General features: G+C 40.3%; 1 protein-coding gene across 1 annotated transcript in view; it reads right to left on the bottom strand.

Moving 5' to 3' along the window:
- Window positions 1–20,262, bottom strand: part of CHD6 (chromodomain helicase DNA binding protein 6) — a 174,960-nt gene that overhangs the window by 154,214 nt on the left and 484 nt on the right. The window lies entirely within an intron of this gene.

Below are 20,262 nucleotides of genomic sequence, written 5' to 3'. Positions count from 1 at the left end.
GGGCAGTTGGCCGGCAGGCCCCACCCCCTGGTCAAACTCCAGGTCGAAGGGACAATTTGCATATTAGCTTTTTATTATATAGGAGGATAAAACACCATAGTCTTAACAGTGTTAGACATATTACCAAAGGCTCATGGGTTTGTGTGTGCACAGATGACACACTATGAACACAGAGATGGTACTTTAAGACCAAGTCCAGCCCCCACAAGGGTCACACCAGACAATGGTCTGATACCTGCTTATTTTGACCTTATTGTGGCCCCTGCTTTTCTCTGGTAACAACCCTCAGACAGTCCAACAATGTTATGGTAGGTTTTGAAACATGGTATTATGAACTGAACTGTGTGCTCTCCTCCCCCCAAATTCATATGCTGAAGCAAAGCTCTATTTCCCAGTAATTCAAATGTGAACGTATTTGGAGATAAGGCCTTTAAAGAGGTGACTAAGTTAAAGTGGGGTCACTGGGGATGGCCCTAATCCGATATGGCTGGTATCCTTTTAAGAAGAGATGAGGACACAAACACACAGAAAAGACCAAGTGAGGACACAGGTGGAAAAGACTGTAAGCCAAGCTGATAGGCTTCAGAAGAAACCAAACCTGCCACCTTGATCATGAACTTCTAGCCTCCTGAATTGTAAGAAAATAAATTTCTGTGTAAGCCACCCCGTTCCTAGTATTTTGTTATAGCAGCCTCAGCAAACTGATACTACCAGGAACACATTTTGCTACAAAATGCCCTGACTAAAAAAGAGATGCTGCATCTAAAGCCACCCTTAGGAAATTTTTGATGGCTTAATGGAACATCTAAAGTCATCTCTGGGGGGGGGGGGGGGGAGGGGGGAATGTCACATTCATAATAAGCATCTAAAGTTTTATCTAACCTCATAAAACACTGCTGGATGCTTTTTCCTTAGCTACACAGCAATCACCAAAATTCACTTCCATTCCTTGCCTTCTACACAATGATACATTATAACCATTTGCTAAAGTGGTCATCTTCCATGTCTCCAGCCTAAGACTTCAGTCAAACTTACACATCAATGTTTTCCCCAAAAATTCTTCCCAAAATGATATTTGCTTCATTAGCCTGAAAGCTCCTTGGTGGCAGAAACTTATTCATCTTAATTCACCTGGTGCATGGTACTTGTAAATGTGTACTGAATAAATGAATGCCACCAATAAATTCATACTAAATTTCAATGACATAACTCATATATGATTATTCTGGGTCTCTTCCTAACAGTATGCCTGGTAATCAGTGTTCCCTGACTATCTGGATGAATCTCATAATCAAAAAGTTGAGTAAAAGAAGCCAGATACAAAACATATATTCTGTATGATTCCATTTAAATAGAGTTCAAGAACAGGCAAAACCAATCTTTGGTGACAGAAGTCAGAATAGTGTTTGGAGGTGGGGAGGGGTGGAGAAAGGGGGAAATGGAATATGGGTATTTTCAGAGAAGGGTTATGAGAGAACCTTCCAGGGTGCTGGAACTGTTCTCTATCTTAATCTGAAGGTGGTGGTTACAAAGGTATATACAGATATTTAAAAAACCACTTTACTTTGCTAAATGTATGTTATACTTAAAAAACCCAATTTCTATGTTACAGTCCTAACCTACCCTCCATCCAAAAGAGTCAGTGCTCAATTAACGTTTGTGGCTGAATGCCTAAATACCTTTAAAAAAAAATGTTTTCATTGATTTTTTAAAAAATATTTTTATTGATTTTTCACAAAGAGGAAGGGAGAGGGATAGAGAGCTAGAAACATCGATGAGAGAGAAACATCGATCAGCTGTCTCCTGCACACTCCCCACTGGGGATGTGCCCGCAACCAAGTTACATGCCCTTGACCGGACTCGAACCTGGGACCCTTGAGTCCGCAGGCCGACGCTCTATCCACTGAGCCAAACCAGTCAGGGCTCGTTGATTTTTTTTTTAGAGAGGAAGGGAGAGGGAGAGAAATATTGATTGGCTGCCTCCTACATGCCCCCTCCTGCGGATTGAGCCTGCAACCTGGGCATGTGCCCTGACTGGGAATGGAACCAGCAACCACTCGGTGCATGGTACAACACTCAATCAACTGAGCCACACTAGCCAGAGCCCTAAATACCTTTTGAAAACAATGATCAATCTACTCTTTTCATATAAGAGAAGAAAAGTCTCAGCAAGCATTGCAATCAAAGTCTTAAACTGGAGCTAGGCTAGGGAACATTATCATTCCCACATAAGCAGGAAACTCATGTCTGCCCCAAGTTGCAGCAAGCCTGCAAGTGCTAAATGGGTAGCAATTTTTCCCTCCTAAAACTGGTCGAAAGCAAAATCCCTACATGACCAGCCCTACTGCTGAGACACAGAATCCCAATGACATTTTCAGACACTAGCGGAAAAAAGGAAATTTCACAACTTGTTCTACCACATTAAGAATCTAAACACATTGGCAATAATATCAGAAGGAATCCTCTGTCCAACTCTCTAGCAATTATAACTTAACTAGAGGCCCGATGCACGAAGATTCAGGCAAGAATGGGCCTTACTTCCCCCCGCTGCCGGCACTGCCTTCGCTCTGGCCCAGAGCCGCCTTTCCACCTTCCCACGCTGCCCAGAGGCCCGGAGTGGCTGGGGCATTCCGCACCGCCCCCGGCCGCTCAGCGCCTGCACATGCAAATTAACCCGCCATCTTTGTTGGGTTCATTTGCATACTCACTCCTGATTGGCTGGTGGGCATTGCGAAGGTACGATAAATTTGCATCTTTCTCTTTTATTAGTGTAGGTTATTCTGCCGCCTACCTGGCAAATTCCTATTCATCCTTCAAAACCTAATTCAGATGTTAACTCTTCTGGGAAGTTCTTCTTAACCTTGCACCTGCCTCTGTTCCTTTTATTGTTCTGTATACTTTATTTCACTGCAATTTAAATATTGATCATGTTTATTTTGGCATTTTTACACTTCTAGACTATAATCACATCTCTCACCCCAGCACCAAGTGCATGGCAGAGTACTTTGGAGGTATGCAAATATCTGTTGAACTACCACCGACCAAACCCTACCATTTAAATGTCTAACTACAGAGTCCTAAAATAAGTAGTATTTCCCAGATAAGGCGTAGTCTGTACTTAAGCAGAGTGAGTGAAAAAAACTATAAATATTCTCCAGGACAATGTTATTTTTAGTATTGTAGTCACCAGCCTCTAAGAGTGAACTTCAGAGAAGCAACCTAGAGACTAAATGACTTAAATGAAGATCATGGGACCTGCCAGATAGGCTTTGCTCCAGAAGATAGAGGTATGGTACAGCAGACATAGTCCCAGAAGCAGTGGGTTCATTCACTTCAAGGCAGGCTCTCCAAGTTCCTGCACTTATATTATATGGAAGAACAAGTAATCATGTGACCCTAAACAGTTTTGTTACCTCTCTGTGACTCAATTTGTTCATTAGCAAAACGGGGGTGGGGTGTGGGGGGTAATAACACAACCTACAACTTCCCACAGTTTTAAAGGGTTAAATGAGAGAATAAATGTAAAACACTTAGTACCTAGCATATAGCAAACACTTGATAAATGTTTGCTCTAATTATTCTGCTGCTCTAGGATGGGATGAGGATGCCTGGGTTTTATCTGGTCCTATCATATTCCTGCCCTGACTGGTACTGGGGCCAAATGTACTCTCTGGGCCTTTCCACCACTCGCTTCCATTTTTACACTGCTGATTCCCCCTAAGTTAGTTTCCCATTTCATTTCCTTAGTACTCTATCCCCTTTTAACAGATTAATGACAGTAAATTAATCAAACACACAGATCTCTATAGTCACTCTCTCAAATATTCTTATGGATAAATCCAATGAAGTAATTCGGATTTCAAGAATTTCAGGCTCTACTATCTAACATTAAATTAATCTTCCTTTCCTCCACTCCGACCCCACAATCACGTTCTTATTTTAGAAGGGAGAAGGGATGATGGCACCACAAATCATAGAACGAAGATGCCCATTTCACCTTCCTGGAAGGCAAGCCCTTTGATTGCCACCAGAGCAGTTTTATTTGTGGGCTTAAATAAAAATATATTTTTAAAATAATAATAATAATAATGGCTCCATCTTCCCTTGTCTCCACTTCCAATGCCTCAATTCAAAGATTTAAATCCTAGCCAGGCCACTGCAGTAACCTCGGAATTCATTACCCTGCCATCAGACCTCTAGGTTTCCTTAAACCAGCAGTTGCCAACCTTTCAGACCTCACGGACCACCAGTCCTCAAACTTGGGTGCACAATGGAATCAGCTGAGGTAGTCATAAAAAATCCAATATCTAGGTCTCTCCTCCAGAGAATCTGATTTTATTGTGTGGAGCCTGGGCACTGGTATTTTTTAAAGCTCTCAATTCTTTTTTTTTTTTAATACTCATCTGAGGACATTTTTCCATTGATTTTTTAAAAATATTATTTACTAGAGGCCCGGTGCATGAAAATTCATGCACTGGACAGGGGTCCCTCAGCCTGGCCTGCCCCCTCTCACAGTCCGGGAGCCCTCAGGGGCGGGAGGCAACCCGGCATTCAGGGGAAGGCAATGGCCCTATAACATCTCTGCTGCTGCCACTGCCAGCAGCACAAGCCTCAACCGCCCCTAGTTACCTGAGCCTCGGGCAGCCCTGGGCAGCTGGGCAGCCGCCATCCAAGGCTTGCCTGCACCTCGGGCCGGCCCTGGGCGACTGGGGGGCTGAGGGGACTGGGGGACTCTGGAGGCAGGCGCGCGACCAGGCCTGCCTGGGGGCGGGCCCAGCCTTGCCATGCGTCTACCACCCTGGCAGGGCTGAGGGGACTGGGCACTGCCATCTTGTGGCTGTGGGCACCACCATCTTTGAGGGCATGGCAGTCAATTAGCATATTCCCTCCTTATTGGCTGTGGGCGCTGCCATCTTTGTGACGGAATGAGGGTCAATTAGCATATTCCCTCTTTATTAGATAGGATTGATTTCAGGGAAGGAAGGAGGGAGGGAGGGACATCAATGATAAGAGAGAATCATTGATTGGCTGCCTCCTGCACGCCTTACTGGGGACTGAGCCTGCAACCCGGGCATGTGCCCTGACCAGAAATTGAACTCAGGACCTCCTGGTTCATAAGTCAATGCTCAACCACAGAGCCAAGCCGGCCGGGCTCCATTGATTTTTAGAGAGAGTGGAAGAGAGAGGGAAATACAGAGAGAAATATCACATCGATTGATTGCTTCCTACACACGCTCTGAACAGGGGCTGGGCCAGGGAGAAGCCTGCAACTGAGGTATGTGCCCTTGAACTGGAATCGAACCCAGGACCTTTGGTTCTCAGGCCTACATTCTATCCACTGAGCCAAACCGGCTAGGGCTAAAGTTCTCACTTCTAATATGCAGCAGAGTTTGAGCATCACTGTTATAAACCAACTTCAGCTGGCCGAGTATAGAATACAATCTACTCTCTTGCATTAAAACCTCTAATGACTCCTCGATGGCAAAACAACTCTAAACTCCTTACCATGACCTTCAAAGCCTTGCAATGTCTCCCACCTACTTCTCCAGCCCCATCGCCCACCACAATTCCACAGCTCTCCATTATACTCCAGCCACAATGAACTTACCATTTGCCTCCATCTGTTCGCGGAATACTTCCTATGCATGAGACTCTAACTCAAACACTACTCCCAGTCTCTGATTATGAAACTCCAAATCAACTTTCAAAAAGCAATTTAAAGTTTCTTCCTTTCCAAAGCCTTAACCAACTCCCCTGGGTAAATGGTTGCTCCCTCTTATTTTCGAACAAAACTTTCTACATAGCTGGAATTTGACATTGTAATAGCAGTTTACATTTCTATCTCTACTAATAAACTGTGCATTCCTCAAGAACAGAGATCAAGTGCATTTATCTTCAAGTTCTCAATGCCCAGTAATGCTGAAACAAAATGAAAGTTCAATAATTATTTACTAAATAAATAGCTATCACATACTGTGGAATAAACAAGTAACATGAGAAAAGAAAAAGGCAGTTTAATATGAAATGCAAATTAGTTATAGAGACAAAATCTGACTCAGAAGTGTAGAGGAAAGAGAGTGCTTCTGGCAGATATACAGGGGGAAGGCCCCATGATGACACTGGGACTTGTTCTCAAGTCTCAAAAGAAGGAAAATACCTAGCTAGGCCAAGAGCAAGGGGCAGAAAACTATGAGCTAGGGATAAAGCCATTTAGCTGTGCCTTGGGTTTCCTCAAAAGATACCCTAAAATTTTTTTAGAAATTAAGCATGCTTTTCTTAGTTATATAAATCTACTCTGTCTCATTATCCTGCTTTATTTTTCTTCTAAGTCTTATCACCATTTGATACATTATGGTTTTGCATATTCAAATACTCACTAGAACAGTGGTTCTCAACCTTCCTAATGCCGCGACCCTATAATACAGTTCCTCATGTTGTGGTGACCCCCAACCATAAAACTATTTTCGTTGCTACTTCATAACTGTAATTTTGCTACTGTTATGAATCGTAATGTAAATATCTGATATGCAGGATGTATTTTCATTGTTACACATTGAAAATAATGAAAGCATAGTGATTAATCACAAAAACAATATGTAATTATATATGTGTTTTCCGATGGTCTTAGGTGACCCCTGTGAAAGGGTCATTTGACCCCCAAAGGGGTCGCGACCCACAGGTTGAGAACCGCTGCACTAGAACATAAGCTCCATGAGAGCAGGAATTTCCTTTTGTTCCTTTTGTTTGTTGTCTGTCCCAGGGTTTATATCAGTGCCTAGCACCAATATATATTTGCTGAAAGGGTAAATGAACATATTTATTATGGGCTTCTGCTCTAATGCTCCCTTTCACTTAGGAAGCCAACCTCAGTCTCCACACATCCAAATCCTGCCTATCCTCCCAAACGCTAACAAATGTCCTATCTGACTCTAAGGCTTTCTGACTCCCCAACTCTCCTTTTTCTGAACTCCCTTTATCATTCTTGTCTTATAACACTTTTACAGACTACATTGTAATAGCAAAATTATTTGTGTACAAGTATATCTTATCTCCCCCTTTATACTGTAAATTCTTTGAGGGCAAGCTCTAGGTCATTCCCCCCCGCCCCCCCCTCACGCCCTTCAGCTTCCAGGCTTCCAGAGCATAGTGTCTTGTAGAGTTTTTCAGTAATCCCTGTTGAATAAAAGGAAAAATTAAATTAAAGGTGATATTAAACCTTTAATATTGTCATATTAACATCAGAAAGATTAAGATCAATAATGACCTATCTCCGTTCATCATGGTTCTATAGTACCTGATTCTTTAAAATATCCAACACTTAAAAAAATAAATAAAATAAAATATGCAACACCTATACCATATTATAATGTGTCAGGTATATTCCAAGGCTTTACATAAGTGAACTCATTTAATCCTCAAAACAACCATATGAGATAGGTATTGTTATTTATCTCCATTTTGCAGATGAGCAAACTTAGACATAAAGACGTTCACACAGCCACTGAAGTGGCAGATCAAAGATTCAAACCCAGGTCTGGTTGCAGAATTCATGCATTTAACCACTAGTTGTAATGCCTTCATGGTTGCTGGGTAGCCTCCTATTCATAACCCTAAAGGCGGCCTTCTGAGAAATTTACTTAGAATATTAGAGATGTGAAGGCATTTAAGGCAAAAAAGTACCCTCATCACATGAAAGATGGAATTCCAGAGGACAGTAAAAGTAGTAACAGGTAATATAAAAGAAATGGAGACCTTTGCAGTATAAGATTGGGAAAGACAAGGGCTAATAAGAGACAATCACCCTTGAGACTAGAACTTTAAGGGTATCTGAAGGAAGGGATGAAACAGAGTTAAGTGTAAGCTTTGGCATGAACTTATCATGGGCAGAGTCCATAGTCTGTATATAATAGTGGGTACTGAGATAGCACAGCATAGAGAATGACAGCAAACTCTAGTGCTTAAGAATGCAGGGCTCAAACTGCCTGGGTTACTAGTTCTGCAATTACAGACAACTTAACTCCTGTCTTATTTACTCAACTGTTGAATGGGCTTAGTATCAGCACTTAGCCATGAGCATAACCAGTAATAATCCATATACATTCATCAGGATGGCTTGGCTATGTGCAGTTAAAACTCCATTTTAAAAACTCAGTGGCACCCTGGCTGATATGCTCAGCGGTTAGAGCCTTAGCACCATGCACTGAAGGGTTGCAGGTTCGATTTCTGATCAAGAGCATGTACTGGGTTGCAGTTTCGATCCCTGGCCCTGGTCAGGGTGCACACAGGGTGGTAACCAATTTATGTCTCTCTCTCACATCGATGTTTCTCTCTCTGTCTCTCCCTCCTTCTCTCTCTCTCTCTCTCTCTGTCTCTCTCTTTCCCCTCCCTCCTTTTACTCTCTCTAAAACTCAATGGAAAGAAATACTTCGGATGAGGATTAACCAAAACAAACAAAAACCTTAGTTCAGCGGTTCTCAACCTGTGGGTCGAACGACCCTTTCACAGGGGTTGCCTAAGACCATCCTGCATATCATATATTTACATTACGATTCATAGCAGTAGCAACATTAAAGTTATGAAGTAGCAATGAAAATAATTTTATGGTTGGGTCACAACATGAGGAACTGTATATAAAGGGCCAGAAGGTTGAGAACCACTGCCTTAGTGGTTTAAAGCACTGGCTTACTTGCTTACATTACATAAACATTGCAGATTTCTTTCAGAAAAAAAAAAAGGTATCTGCCTCAAAGTGTCTCACATCATTTCCACTCTGCTTTGGATATTGAAATTTGAGTGGAAATGATGTCCAAAGCAGTCACACAGCCATGCTCAACTTCAAGGTGATGGACAAATGCAGTCTGACAATGTACCTAGAAGAAAGAGAATATTGGTGAATGGTCCTAATGACGACCACATCATGAAAGCGCTGACGACCATACCTGGCATAGCTGCTATTATTATTATCATGATTATTGAGGGGGTCTGGGAAAAAAACTATTCTAATAACCCTAAGTCATAAAGCTGTGCAGATGTGAAAAAATTTATCATGCATGTTATTTGTAATAAAGCAAAGGTGAATTTCACCATGATATCATAGAGAGACATGCCAAAAGTTTCTAGTAAGCCAAACATAGTAAACAGAGCTACCAAGAGGGAAGGACATGCCAAAATGTTTCTAGTAAACAAGAGTTACCAAAATAGTACCACTCATTCTTACTCATTTAAGACATGCAAAATTTCATTAATAATTATCTTTATTTTATTTTTAAGAACATAAAAAAGGATTATGTAGATTTTCACATATTTATTTCTAATCTCAGAACACTCCTCCCCCATATTTTCCCCAAAAGTTCTTAAGGGAAATTCTTCTATATGGGTTTTCAGGACCCTAACCAACAGTTAGGGAAAGAGTCGAATTCGAATCCTGACTTGGCCATAAAGCAACTCATGGCATCAAAAAATATTTACATGACTAGGACTCTGTGCATCATCCATAATTGGACTAGATGGCCTCTAAGTCCCTTCCCACTCTACTCTTCTGCAATTCTGAGAAGCTAGAAAGAGGCTTTGACTTAGAAGAACCTAGTTAATACGCTGAATTGTGTGAAACCTGATAATGCTTAAATCTTGAACCAGAAATAACTGCCACGACCACACCTATAATGGTGGCAACAAAACTTTTTTTCAAGAGTGAACATGGCAGAAAGTCAGAGTATCCAAGGAGAGTCCTGCTAGCATGAAATGTTGCAGTCAGAGCACAGAGGAGTGAATAGAGTCTATCATGTATAAATAAGGAGACTGATACTGGGGAATGGCTTATGAAATCCATCTTCTAGTAACATCTCATACCACATTCCAGCCACAGCTATGGGAACCAGTGACAGTGATAGGTACAAACTTGAAGCAAGGAACTTCCAAACCTTCTAAGCTTAGGATCTGTCAACTATCAGATTTCAAACCCAACAGATCGGGTTTTCCAGGCCCGTAAGACCCCAACGCAATAATCCAAATATATCCCTAGAATCCCTTGGGAGAAAGTCAAACAAAAGAGCCCAAAGCATGTTACAAAACAATAAGCCCCCAATCAGTGATAATTGTGTCATTTTCGGTTAAACAGAAGCCTCTGCCCAGACAACCATGTCTGAGCATATAAGACTATCATTACAACAAAGCAACAGACACTGCTGCATTAATAATTTTGCTATTCCTGCAGCCCTATCCATGATCTTTAAGAAGCCTTCCGATCCCAACATTCTATGAGTATATAGAGCACATTGGGACCCCTTACTGCCTCTCATGCTTCAAGAGTCACTGCCTAAGTGACTAACAATCTCCTGCTTGAAAACCTAAAGCCTGGCAAATATATTTAATAAAATTATGGTATGATTAGAAAGATTCATCTTATTATGCCTGAACAGAATCTTAAAAAGCTAAGATTCCACATGTGGATCTTCATTTTCCATTCTTTTTTCCTTTTTAATCCTCTCCCGAGGAGTGAGGACATTTTTTCACTAATTTTTAGAGAGAGTGGAACAGAGCAGGTTGGGGGACAGGGAGAGGGGGAGAGAGAGAGAAAAAAAAAAAAGAAAAGAGAGAGGCATCAATGTGAGACACATCAATTGGCTGCCACCCACACACGCCCCCATTGTGGATGGGGATCAAACCTACAACCCAGGTAGGTACATGCCCTTGAGAGGGAATCAAACGGGTGACCCTCTGGTGCACAGGCCAACATGCTAAACAGCAAGTTATGCTGGCCAGCACTTCATTTATTTCTATGGCCATGTTTCATTCTACTTGTCAATCACAAAATAATTTCCAATTTTGAAATGGATATTGAACAATATGTTGGAATCATTGTTACCCTTGATTTTTAAGAGTTTAAAAACTGAATTACAGGAAGATGGGGCTGGAGGCAGGGAATCATAAACAACCCTGAATGAGTAAAAAAAACAAACAAAAAAAAAACCTTTCTTTTAATGAATCAATTTTTAAATATTTGGGGACAATCTTTCTAGGGAGCCTTCAAGAATATTAAAAACAAAGATTACTTTTATAAACTGAAAAACCATCCTCTAAGTAAGTTGAAAAACCAGAAATACTTTACATAGAAAAATCTCCATTAACTAGTCTAAAGAAATGAGAACCCTCAATAACCAGTGTTTTATACTGAGAACTGAAAAATACAGTATTGCCTTTAACAGCTGCCTCTCTTAAATCTTTATACGAAAGAAAAAAAGCTTCAGAAATCATGTTGAAAGACATCATGCACGTTAGTCACAGCCATGAAGGGGTCACTGGAACAGCTTTGCTATTTGCAAAACCTTACAAGGCACAGATCTAAATTTATTTTTTGATCCTACTATTTTCTTAACATCAAATCAACTTTCAGATAAAAATAAATAGGTAAATATAAATGGGTATACAGTGCCAAATTTTATTAAATGATTTGCTTAGTCTCATTTTAGGCTAAAGAGTAGTCTTGTCCTATAATGTATTTTCCTTTCTAAATGAAGGAAAAATTCTACTTCCCCCACCCCTAGAAAAGGTTGTGAGGCAGCTAAAGGGTCTAGAGCAGGGGTGGGCAAACTTTTTGACTCAAGGGCCACAATGGGTTCTTAAACTGGACCGGGGGGCCGGAACAAAAGCATGGATGGAGTGTTTGTGTGAACTAATATAAATTCAAAGTAAACATCATTACATAAAAGGGTACGGTCTTTTTTTTTTTTTTAGTTTTATTCATTTCAAACGGGCCGGATCCGGCGGGGCCGTAGTTTGCCCACGGCTGGTCTAGAGTTTTGCTATCAAATGCCAATGCCACTAGCCATATGTGGCTATTTAAATTAAATTAACTAATAGTAAATAAAATTTAAAATTCTGTCCCTCACTCATACTATCCACATTTTGAGGGCTCAGAAGCTACATGTAACTAACAGGCCCCACACAGACATAGGACATGTTCCATCACATCATGAAGTTCTGCTGGACAGTGCTGATCTAGAACACTTTCGCAAATTTTAATGTGCACAAAAATCACCAGGACAGCTTGTTATAACACAAATTACTGGGTCCCCAGTCAAGGTAGTTTATTTCAGTCAGTCTGGGATTGGGGCCAAAAATTCCCATGTCTAACAAGCTCCAAGATAATACTAATGTTGCCTATCATCCTGAGTAGTGTACTCTTTAATGAAGGACTAGTTTTTGCTTTTTCCCAATCCATCGTGGACCAATACTTTAAAATACTAGAAAAATGAATTACCAGAAAAAAATATTTTTTAAACAAGGACTACACTATAAACTTACATTCTTTATTATTAGATTCAACAGAAAAATTCTTTTTCTAAAAACTGCTACAAAAGCATCTAAATCAATGGTTCTCAACCTTCCTAATGCCGCAACCCTTTAATACAGTTCCTCATGTTGTGGTGACCCCAACCATAAAATTATTTTCGTTGCTACTTCATAACTGTAATTTTGCTACTGTTATGAATCGTAATGTAAATATCTGATATGCTATATGTGTTTTCCGATGGTCGCGACCCACCGGTTGAGAACCACTGATCTAAATGCTTCCTTTCAAGTTCTGGACTTACCCGTCATAGACAGGTCACAAACAGTCCATAGACCTGCACAGATCTGCGGACTAACTTTGAGTAGCCCAGACCTAAGAGAGCTTATTTTACATTTTTACAATAATCTTTCTGAAGCTGGTCATTAATGGTATCTTTCATACCCTCTATCATTTCCTCAGTGGATTTTTACAACTCAAGGCACAACTGTTAATTACATTATGCAGAATACCCTTGAGTCCCTTAAAATGACACTATTCAGGGTTTGCTTATAGAAGCAATCTGATGGCATCATCAGTTATAATTTGATCCAATTCTGTCACACGGTAAAACATGCATGATGGCTTGACTTTTTCATGCTAACCCGTGGTTGAATTTAGGCTGCTAACATTGCAAGAGGTGTTATGCCAAAATACACAATGAACTTTAATAAAATCCCTGTTAAATTACGTAAAATTTCTTTCAGTCAATAAAATCTGAATCTAGTTTATCAGACATAGTCTTGCAAAAGATTTCTTAGCATACTGATGGTTTCCTTGAAGCCAAAATAAAGAGTCCAGGTACACTTCTTTACCAGGCACACTTCGGGAAGGAACTGCCTGACGCTTAGGTGATTTCCCCAATTTACTATCAAGTCAAACAGATTTTTCAACTTCTGGTCTAGCCCCACAAATGGACTTTTACGAAAATCTTCAGGGTAACTTCAAGTTCAACCACTTCCTAGAGACACTAATCTTAGGATTTTCTTGTCGCTCTAGAATTTTGCTTTGCCAATTTACTTGACTTTTAATTAAGTAAATTATAAAATAAGGTTCAGAGAACTTTAATATGTGATCCTTTTTCCTATAGTAACAGCTAGTTCAATAGAACTTGACAGATATGCATGTAAAATAAGGTTATACACGCAACTAGAGTTTATATTAAGATAAATTCCACTTAAATGCACATTAAAAGAAAAGTTGCTGGGGGGTTGGGGTGGGAGGGGTAATGGGAGGAAAAGGGACATATGTAATACTTTCAACAATAAAGATTTACTTAAAAAAAGAAGTTGCAAAGTATCTCATACAAAGTCTGGAGAATACAAAAATGGAGGGATTCTTTTTAATTGCTCCTCTTACAGTGTATGAAAGAAAACTCTTTTCCTCCCAACATATTGAATAAAGAGTAACAGAATGAATAAAAAGTAGTACTCAAAGCAAGAAAATGTCAGGAGCTTCTGCCATGGCCACCCCTCCAGTCCCATCTGCAGAGGCAGATGGCTGAAAGTGAGGCCCAGGACCCGCTAGACTGTCTTGCAATTGCCCTCATGCCTCCCGCTTCAACCTTTCCACATCAGGCTGCATGGGCAAGAGTGTGGAACAGCTTCCTAAGTATAACAAGGCAAGGGAGAATTCTGGGGAGGATCCTTGTCTGGATGCTGCCAGGAGGGTTGCAGAAGTATTTCCCCAAGCCCAGGCCAACTGATCCAGACTGAGACTACAGGTCCTGCTAAAGGGGGAAAAAAGAAGTCAGGCTCCAGGCAAAACACTATGGTCACACAAAACCAATATTCTGAGATAACCTAAGTCAATGATCCTTATTGTTTTTGCATGTGAGTGAGAAGAGATGGGGGAGAGGACTGGAGAGTAGGAGTCACAAACCCCTCTAAGATCCTAAAAAGCAAAGATTCTCTTCACATAAAAGTGCACACACAAACAAAATTTTGCATACCATTTAGGGGAGTTCACAGACCAAAGACACTCTAGGGTTCCATGAAGCCCAGGATAAAAAGTCTCAATCTAAATAGGTAAGAACTAAAGGTCAATGTTACCACAGTAGTTAGACCTTCTTTTAACCCAGGGGTGGGCAAACTTTTTGACTCGAGGGCCACAATGGGTTCTTAAACTGGACCGGAGGGCCGGAACAAAAGCATGGATGGAGTGTTTGTGTGAACTAATATAAATTCAAAGTAAACATCATTACATAAAAGGGTACGCTCTTTTTTTTTTTTTAGTTTTATTCATTTCAAACCCCGCGGGCCGTAGTTTGCCCACGGCTGTGAATAAAAAGAATAGAGATTCCAAAAATAAAATATCTTGGTCACATGGTATACAAGATAATCCAAAGCATATTAAAAATTTTGAGATCCCTGGCTGGTGTGGCTTAGTTAGTTGAAGTGTCATCCCGTACACCAAAAGATGGTGGATTTGGCTTCCAGTCAGGGCACATAACCAGGTTGCAGGTTCAATCCATGTTTCTCTCACTTACACTCAATGATTCTCTCTCTCTCCCTTCCTCACTCTAAAATCAATAATTTGTATCCTATATAATAAAAGCCCAGAGACCAAAACGGCTGAATGACCAGAATGACCAGAGACCAGAATGACTGCAGCCCCTCGCTCCAGCAGGCCCTGCCCCCCAGCGGGGCTCCCCACTCTGATCAGGGGCGTGGCCAGCCTGCAAACCGCCTATGGCCCTGATCGCAGGGCAGGCCTAGGGACCTTACCTGTGCATGATTTCGTGCACTGGGCCTCTAGTATATATATAAATTTACTGAGAAAATACTATATTAGATCAATGAACACTCTCCATAGAATTTACATAAAAGGGTACGCTCTTTTTTTTTTTTTAGTTTTATTCATTTCAAACCCCGCGGGCCGTAGTTTGCCCACGGCTGTGAATAAAAAGAATAGAGATTCCAAAAATAAAATATCTTGGTCACATGGTATACAAGATAATCCAAAGCATATTAAAAATTTTGAGATCCCTGGCTGGTGTGGCTTAGTTAGTTGAAGTGTCATCCCGTACACCAAAAGATGGTGGATTTGGCTTCCAGTCAGGGCACATAACCAGGTTGCAGGTTCAATCCATGTTTCTCTCACTTACACTCAATGATTCTCTCTCTCTCCCTTCCTCACTCTAAAATCAATAATATGTATCCTATATAATAAAAGCCCAGAGACCAAAACGGCAGAATGACCAGAATGACCAGAGACCAGAATGACTGCAGCCCCTTGCTCCAGCCGGCCCTGCCCCCCAGCAGGGATCCCCACCCTGATCAGGGGAGTGGCCAGCCTGCAAACCGCCTATGGCCCTGATTGCAGGGCAGGCCTAGGGACCTTACCCGTGCACGATTTCGTGCACTGGGCCTCTAGTATATATATAAATTTACTGAGAAAATACTATATTAGATCAATGAATACTCTCCATAGAATTTTAATAAAGGAGCAGAAAAATTAAAGACTCTCTTTACTTATTTAGAAAGTTCAAATATGTGTCCATCACTTTGTAGTTGTTTCAATTCATTTCCTGAAGTTATCTTAAAATTCTACTTTCCAGTTTTCTTGAAATTTTCAAATACTGTCTTATGTCTTGGTATGTTCTCTTCTGAAATAAAAAGCACAATGGGAGTCTACTGAAAAATTAGTGGTTTCCTTGCTAAAAATTTTATGTAATCTGAACAATAAAGATTTAATAAAAAAGAAAAAAGAAAAAAGATTTATCAATTTTTTTAAAATCCTCAAAATAGGAGCTATTTATGTCATATACACTATCAAAGATTCTAAAAGTCCCAATAATGGCAAGTGACATAAGGAATAAATTTAGGATGATGTAAAGAATCACTATTAAAAACTATAGAAACCAACTAATACAGGTACTATGAGCAAAAATAAATATTTTTCTCTGCATTTTATGCAAATAATTTAGTTCAGAAATGAGAACAGGGATGGATATTAAATAATCATTTTACTGCCTTTGAGAGTTTTATATAAGTAACAATTTCTCATGGGGGTATCAATGCCTGCACAGAATGAACTAAAGAAAAGAATATATTGGCAAGGAAAAAGTGACTGCACTCTCCTTCTGCATTTCATGGTTATTACTGTACCAGCTACACCTGAACTCCTAAGTCCTAGGAAGACCATTCCTACAATGTAGAGACAAGGGGAGAAAAGGGTGCCCACACTATATTCCAATATGCCTTTTCAGTGACAAATTCTTTAAATGAAAAAGTAAAAATGGATGTGTGCATAGAAGAACGAAGACAAGGTATGTTACTTTACCTAGCACTATACCACTAAAACATGACAGACTCACCAAGTGGCCTTGAAAACAGGAATAGTTTTTCATCTCTAGTCCCAATACCTGGCTGAGTGCTCAACACACACCAGGTAATCATTCAATGCTCCTTTTTTTGCTTCCTTCACAATTATGTCACATTCTTCTGCAAACAAAAATGTTCTCTAGGGAACAGATATCTAAGCCCTAGCTATTATTTTATGTATTTCAAAGAGTTTTCAATATACAGTAGCCCCTCTTTATCCACGGTTTTACTTTCTGCGGTTTCAAGTTACCCACAGCCAATCATAGTCCAAAATATGAAAGAGAACTTTCCAGAAATAAACAATTCATAAGTCTACATTGCGCACTCTTCCGAGTAGTATAATAAAAATTTCACACCATTCTGCTCTGTCCCATGGGGATATGAATCATCCCTTTGTCCAGTCTATCCACGCTCTATACACTATCCACCTGTTAGTCACTTAGTAGCCATCTGAGTTATCAGAGACACTGTCTTGGTATCGCAGTACTTGTGTTCAAGTAACTCTTATACCTTATAGTAGCCTAACACTGTTGCAATGCTTACATCATTCAACTCACTTCATCAGATCATACAGGCATTAAATCATCACATCATCAAAAGGGTTAGTATAGTACAATAAGATATTTTGGGAGAGATTACATTACTACAGTATATTGCTATAATTGTTCTATTTTATTTTTGTTGTTCATCTCTTACTGCACCAATTTTATAAATTCAATCACCACAGGTATGTATGTATAGGAAAAAACATAGTATAGTTGATTCATGAACAATACAGATTTGGACGGCGCTGTTTCAGACACAGATTTTTTTCAGCCTCTATTTGTATTTTCTCTTAGGATTTTCTTATTAACATCTTTTCTCAAGATTACTTTACTGTGATACATATAGAGTACAAAATATGTGTCATTAGACTGTTTATGTTATCACTAAGGCTTCCGGTCAACAGTAGGCTATTAGTTAAGTTATTGGGGAGTCGAAGTTATATGTGGATTTTCAACTGCATAGATGTTCAGCACCCCTAACCCCATGTTGTTCAAGGGTCAACTGTACATATAGGGTTTGGTACTATTTTTGGTTTCAGGCATCCGCTGGGGGTCTTGGAATATAGCCATGTGGATATAGGGGGACTACCATTGTAACTTGGTACTAGAGAATTCAGGCAAGTACCATGAAATTCACTGTAGCTCTTCCACAAAATTAAACTAAAGCTTTGTATGAGGAATGGAAGTATAAAGAGAACCACTAAATATTTATTAAAAATAAAACTATTTTAAGCCTTGCTATACTGGGGAAGAAGAGGGAAGGAGAGAATAGTCAGTCACCTCAATTGATTTGGATACCGTCACTATCCTAATTGCTGTCATTGTCATATACCAAAGATACTTTTCCAGGTAGAATCCTTGAATCCTAAAACCTGTTTGAAAGGATTCAGAACATGAGTGGTCCACTGTGACTCCATTTGGTCATAACTAATACAAAGTCTTTCCATAAAAGTTGAAAAATAAGCCTGAGGATGTGAAACCAGTTTCCCTCCTGGTTTAACACAGGAAGACATAACCATAAACTCTGCTTGGGTTCAAGAAAACCAAAAAACTCCTTTGAAGCTTCTATAAATCAGAGACTTCCAAGACACAGTAGCCCAAGGGCCTGTCTTTCTGATAGGTTTCCTGTAATATAATGGCAACAGTCACAAATGAGATCTGGTTTCTAAAGCGATATAATTCTACTTCAGAATTTCTTTGGTATTTAAAGTAGTTATAAAAAAAAAAGTAAATTACAAAATACAAAAAACTAACAGCCAAAGGATTTTCCAGGAATGCAGTGGTGTTAGTCATGGCTTCCCCATTTCACTTAGAACTGGCCTTTAAACTTCTTGTGTGGTTCGCATGAAGTATTATACTGAAGAGTTCAGAGAACTTCCAGCTCTACTAATAATAAATGATAAAAATAATTATAAAGAGAATATTAACAATTTGTGGTAAAAGTGATCACACTGAAAGAGTTTTCAGTGTTATAACAACAAAAGAGCTAAATGTAAAAAGCAAAGAAATAACTGCAGTATAGAAGATGTGACTCCAGGCAGACTGTGATACCACGATAAGACACAATTAATTTCACAAAAGGTCTAGATTTACTTGCCATAGCCAGACTACAGAAGGAACAGTATCATAGTCTAGTTACTATAAGGGAGATTGCAAAGTTAGCAAAACGGAGGGGGGAAAATTATAGAGGATAGCTTTTAATAGCCCATTAATAAAAAAAGAAATGTTTAAATAATTCATCATAATTCATCTTGGAAATTGCCCCGGTACAGAAAGCAGTCCAAAACTAATAATTTTATCACTCCACATTTTCCCAGGCCTGCGGTTACAGTCATGCATGACTTATATGAAACCACCTGTTCTGGTTGGCATAAACCATGTTACTTGACGATTCATGCCTAATCATGTTATCACACATGAATCTCAAACCTCCTTTCTATCGACAGAGAGCCACAAAGTTCACCAAAACTATCTCCCTGAGTTTGCCAACCTGATCTTCCAATTTGGCTTACCAACAAACTCTGTGGTGTCATGCAGTTAATGAGTACACATCCGCAATAAGAAAGACAACTCAGCCTCCGGACCGCAGAATGGTTCCTGTCCGGACTTTTCTAAGGGCCACAAATGTATCCCTACCAAGATTGTCAAAATTTGGGGCCTACTAGGATGGTATTCCTCTACAGTTTTTGAGAAACAATAAAATTTCAGGCAATAGTGCAGACATTCTAAAAATTGTAAAAAAAAAAAAAAAAAAGTATGTATTTTCTCTGTTCATGGACCTGTTTATACCGGAAAAGGGTAGTCTTGGGGGAGGGGGAGAATAATGCCCACACACAGCCCCCAAGATGCCTGGAGATGCCAAGGACTCGCTAAAATCCTTGGCCAGATTACTAATGGTACATAAACCCTAATTTGGAGCACATGGGCCTACAAGTTCAAAATTGAATTATACTGCCTTATTAGATCCCTTACTATCGAAACCACAGTCCCATCAGTCATAACTGGAACTAGGAACACTTTATGTACACAAATATAAGTGCCTGCTTATGTATTTTTAATTGGATCAAATAAAACGGACGCTGCAAACAAACTCAAATTTCAATTATCTCACTAGTGAGGGGATTTCCTAATAGCATCTTTTTAAAAACCAAGTCGCTGCCAAACCTCTGCACATCTGACAGGCACGTCCCTGGAAATTTGGGAGCAACAGACTCCGTTACTTCTCAACAGCGAAGGAAATAAATACCCTGAAGAGGACAGATGCCTGTTTTTTAAAGCTCAAACATGCAATCTAATAAAGCATAAAACTTGGCTGCGGGGTTGCTGGGCACCTCCAGGGTGCCAATTTTGGGGGCGAGTGCGCGCTAGTGCGTAAGAAGGGGACGGAGGAGTGCGCGCTCGGAGGACACGCGGGGGCCCCCGCCCCCTCCCGGAGCAGCAGCCTGGCACCAGCCCACCCTCCTCCACCCCTGCAAACAGACGCAAGACGCCAATAGAGCAACTTCTCCGCGGGGGCGGCCGTGGAATAGCGGTCACCCCCGCCAAGACGCGGCGCGGCCGGGTT

Source organism: Myotis brandtii, unplaced genomic scaffold, assembly GCF_000412655.1.
Source record: "Myotis brandtii unplaced genomic scaffold, ASM41265v1 scaffold333, whole genome shotgun sequence".
NCBI lineage: Eukaryota > Metazoa > Chordata > Mammalia > Chiroptera > Vespertilionidae > Myotis > Myotis brandtii.
The sequence above is the reverse complement of the archived record's forward strand: the minus strand, read 5'-3'. Positions and strand labels throughout refer to the sequence as shown.